Here is a 5,239-nt window from a genome sequence, read left to right as displayed (position 1 = left end):
TGTAAATGTGTTAAATGATTTTTGATGATTAAATCATCGAAATTGTACACATTGTCTGTTTGAACCAATATGGTATTTTGTACCACGTTTGACGATCGTTTACATTTGATTTACTTTGCCGTCAGTATTTTCAAACCCTCATTTTATGTAATACATATTTTTTTCAACTTGATATTGCTATCAAAAAACACTTTCATAAAAAATCCAAAATGCTGAAATTACGGTAATTAAAATGTCATTGCAATGCATTGTTTGTCGTAGAGAAACCGGACATTTTGACTGTCAACGATCGATCATGACCAACCTCGGATGAGTCGAATACCCTGTATTCCTCGAATTATTGATCTTGCCCCCTGCTGTTCGAGTTATAGGGGTTTTACTGTACATGAATCATGTGATTTGAAATTGTGTCAATTGTTAAATGCATAAAATGAATAAAGAAATCTTAATTTTAAACTATTGTCTTTATTTTCTGGTATTAAACTTACAATTTAAATTGAAAAACAATTGAAATACAACTTTATGTTCAATGTTAACCAGATGTACATAAGCAAGTGATCAGGACTCCCTATGTTTTAAGATTTGGTCTTTTTGCTCCCCTTTCGTTCCTCCCACACATTTCTCTTTCTTTTAAGAGCTTGTTTGTCTCTGGTGTCACAGATTTTACATATTGGATATTGGCTCTCCTTTATTACAAGGTCTGTGTCAGAGCCACAATGGAAGCACACAGGGGGAAAGCACTTCGAGCTGAAATAGGGGACTTCAATAGGAGTATCACATGTGATGTTACTTCTGACATATACTTTCGTTAACAATGCATTGATTCTCGGTGCTTTTGAAGCATCTTCTGGTTGCAGTTCCTGTAAGATGCTTCCACAAGAGTAGTGGTACATTGACAGTACCCTGGTTAAAAGTGACTGTTCGCTATTTGAAAGTTTTGAAGCAGCGTAGACAACTCTAGGTCTATTGCATCCAACGCACGCCACGGTCTGCTGGCATGTCTTTGCTGTTTGGGCTGATGGGGGAAAATGGTATATTAATATGACCATGGTGAACATTAGAAGTCTTCTTTTGTCGATGAGAAGGACAGAACTCCTCACTGGTCTCCTCTATGCCATACAACTCCGAGAAGTCCTTGTAATGGCCCTCATCTCCTGCAAAAGAGAAGGTATTTCTATATTGACATTCAAATAGTATAATATTAAAGATAGAATAAAGTCTGACAAACTTTTATCCTGTATTTCCATTTAATTATCAAAGTTTTGAATTTCAGTTTTTTCATGTGCTGTACTGTTTTTGTGTGCTTGAAATTTCAGTATACGTACCTGGCACAGGATCTGGGAACGGATGGAGCTCAGCAAACTGGTCAGGGGGAAGAACAGGTGGAGGACATATTTCACAATCAGCTACACCACACTTCTTGATTGTGAAGAAATAGCTCCTGGATGTGCAGCAGTGTTCCAAAAATGCTGAAAGCTCTGGCCTGAAAAACATGCAGAAATTTTAATATTATTCAGAAAATTTGAAGATAGACAAAAAAATGAGTGAAATATGACATACATGACATACATAGCACAGAAAATGTGTACCTTGAAATCAATATTTTAATGTCAAAATGATGAATTGAAAATATAAAAAATATTTGTTTTTGTTAAAAGTGAAAACATGTCCTTTCATACATCAGCTTTTCCCAAATACAAATCATTCAATTAGATACTCATGATAGATATTCCAGTGGTAAGCATATACAATAATTAAAAAGGTAGAACTGGCAAGTGCTATTAAATACACACACAGATACTCCAGTTCAATAGAGCCTATTAGAACACACTCACAAACATCAGAAGAAAAAAGCAAATGAAGGTAAACCACCACCAAAAGATATGTTATATTAAAAGCAAGTATGATCTTAATATTTTGATAAAGAGATAGTGTTTTGCTAGCAGCTACATGCATATCAATATTTTAGATTATGCAAACTACAGACACATTGCTAGTTATTGGTGCACAAGGGTTAAGTATTTACATGTACATGTACATTTACATGTTAATGTTTCATTCCAACTGCTTAAGGAGGATACATGAATATACACATTGGCTATTTTATAATAAATTAAAAAGCACTTACCAAATCTTGTCCATTTTGATCTGTATCATATTTTTAGACAATAGTTATACCACATGTTATTTTTGTATATACTAAAGAATAAAAATGTTCAAACACAATGTTCTGTATTATTCTTATAAAAATAATGGTTTATATAAAAATATAAATATTTTAATGAAAACTACTTTTAAATACCTGTCTTTCACTGCTTGCTTCAGTTCCTTCTGATGCATCTCATTGAAGTCCAGTGGTTCACCAAACCTGTCCAATGCCCCCCAAAACTCTTTCATTTCCTTGTCACTAGCAGCAGTAAAACATTTGAAAGGTTCATGCAGTCGTTGGAAGAGTTGCGTCAGTAAAATCTTAATATATTGAAAGAAAAATGTTTTTCATCAAATTAAATGAAAGCTTTTTTTAAAGCAAAATCCATTTTACAATTTAAATGCACGCTAGATTGGTATCAATGTGTTTATATCAGAGTTTTATTTGTTAAAGTTCTACCATTTGATTCGTGTTTTGATATTAAAATGAAAAAAATACACAATATTATGTGCTTTCATAAGTTTTAAGTTTAATACCTTTACTGGGTGTATACTGTCCACCATCTCCTCATGTATGTAAGGGTACTTGTCAGCAAGTTCACGCGATTGCTTCAAACTGTTAGCAGACCTCAGCTTCCTCTCACACTCCTCTGAAGTTTCCTTCCTCATCAGTCCAACAGCCTGAAGGGCCAAGTTCAGCACAGACATGATGCGTTCTGGGGGATTTTTCCATGACGACATTGGAGGTGTCCTTGCAATTTCCTTTGAGAAATAAGCACAGAATTGCCAGTTGTACCGACATGTAGGTGAGGCGGTGATCTGGACCCCCATCACTGTAAATACACATGATGGGCTTCTTGTATTTGGCAAGATCTTCACTGTTCAATATATTTGTGACAGTTCTGTTATATGCCGTATGGGATTTGATGGTTCCAGAACCAAGTCCTTGACACCGACATTAACTTGTCCACGGTAGAACGATCCATCCATGGTTTCAGGTATATCAATCAGCATTGTCACACTTGGAACAATGCTGAATTTTGTGAAGTCGTGGTCAGAAACAGCAAACACAGAATCCTGACCAACGATTACTCTTTTCCCTCTGTCCACTTCTGCGACAGGATGTCCAGGTTCACCAACCTTACAGTGATGTTTGTCATCCATACACACCATAACAGCGTTATCACGAAATTTTTACTGCAAAGTCTTTCATATAACGAAATATTGCTAATGCATAATGCAAGTCTATATGACTTTTTCGCAATTGCCTGCTCTGTACTTGGTATTTCACATGTAAATTCCCAGTTTATTGCAATGAGTTTATTGATGAGTGGTTTTTGGGTGCAAATTGCAATCTCAACCACTGTTCAGAAGGTCTCTGACAGACATTGCTGTAGCCAAATGTTGTATTGTATCATGCCTCCTGTCATCAACAGCTCTCTCCACTACATTTTCAATATATGTTTTAGAGTGATAAAAAAAACAGAGTATTTGGTTGGCTGACCTTCATTATGTTCTCGTAGGTCAAGAATCACATCCGGGTCCTCTAGCTCGAAGGCCTGCTTCACTTTCTCATCAATTATCTTTTCATTTGAAGTCTCCGGTGCACTATTGTCACCGGTAAGATCTTTGTAAATGCAGCGGGCTTCCATTGGCTTAACATCACACAACAGAGTTACCTTTTGCAGGAAGTTTCTTTTTCATGAACCTGGTATGGTATGTTGGTAAATCTTTGGTGATACCTTGTATTACATCATTGTTTTTTTGTCAAGACGTCTTCTTTTTGAATAGTGTTCATAGGAACTCTCCAGATGAAATTGTGTGTACCGAGGTTATTCCCTGCAGACACTTGAAACAGAATACATTTGTAGGGAAGTCCGTTCTTCAAATTTTCAATATAATGACGTCTTTGACGTGTATCTCCTGGGGTATACTCGTCAACACATAGAGGTTTGAACTCTTCAATTTTAGACAGATGTTCTGTTAGTGGTTTGTATCGGGATGAAATTGTGGGCTTGACAATATACTTCGGGTAAATCATCTCCACACTCTGTGTGTCATTTCTGACTGGTATAGCGCTCTGATGTCTTTCCTGCGCCTTCTCCAAAGACTTTGCCAAATAGTTTTTTATATCCATGTAAAACCTCAGAAAGTTGTTCAACGGCATTCTTGATAGGACTCCACATAGGCCCATTTATCCATGGCATTCATAAGCACCTGTCTAGATCTCGTGCATGTGCATCAAGAGTAGATTGATCCATGCGCAATGGTTTATGTTTGTGAGTTTCAGGTGAGTTATAACCTATCAGATGTTCAAAGAGCATAGGAGTGTGAAATCCCCTTTCTCTGAGTGTTTCCCAGTGTGGGTCGACATACCAAAGAGCATTTGTCACAGCAGTCACAAAATGATGTACCCTGTGACATTGAGGCATGGGTAAACCCCAGCTGGGCTTTCTGAAGTGTTGACACAAACTTGTTGAATTGGAGATGTTTACTATTTCGGATTTTGTTGTCTGTGTTGTACATATTCGGCAATGTGAGCTTTCTACCAGCATCTATGAGAACTTGGAAAGCATTCCGTTTTTTCTCACCTGTTTTATTCCGACATTCATTTTCATGATCAGTTTTGACATTGTTTTCAGATGTAGATGCCGATGACCGTTGCACCTCGTGCAACGTTATTCTGACATAATGTCCAAACAGTTTCATTGCTTCATTTACCTTTGAAGACATCATAACTTTGTCAAAAACGTCAGTTTTCCGTTTGCCGATAGCGGCCGACACATGATGATCCGCGAATTTTGGCGGAAATGACCAGTCGTCGGGACCAAGCGATCCATCGCACAGACCTTTATAGAGTTCGCCAAACGAACAAGTATCACTATAATTCGAAATGATTGTCCAGGGTAAAATAACACTCCCAGAAAAAAGATATTTGAAGCGAAATCATTATTGCTGCCGTGTACCATGTGCAATCACAAGCTTCTAAAGGACAAACAAACAACAATGATCTGATTTGGGAGATTCTAAAACACGGATCGGTCAAGTTCCGGATAATGCGGGAACCAACGTCGGATTTTTTTCCGGAATT

The 5,239-nt window shown here is 37.1% G+C and overlaps 1 pseudogene; it reads right to left on the bottom strand.

Annotated features, from left to right (window-relative positions):
* Positions 1-445: 445 nt before the first annotated feature.
* On the bottom strand, positions 446-2,146 carry LOC138310536 (uncharacterized; annotated as a pseudogene).
* Between the last annotated feature and the right edge of the window lie 3,093 nt (positions 2,147-5,239).

Source organism: Argopecten irradians, chromosome 16 (genome assembly GCF_041381155.1).
Source record: "Argopecten irradians isolate NY chromosome 16, Ai_NY, whole genome shotgun sequence".
Taxonomy (NCBI): domain Eukaryota; kingdom Metazoa; phylum Mollusca; class Bivalvia; order Pectinida; family Pectinidae; genus Argopecten; species Argopecten irradians.
Note: the sequence above shows the minus strand (reverse complement) of the source record. Positions and strands in the feature narration are given on the sequence as shown.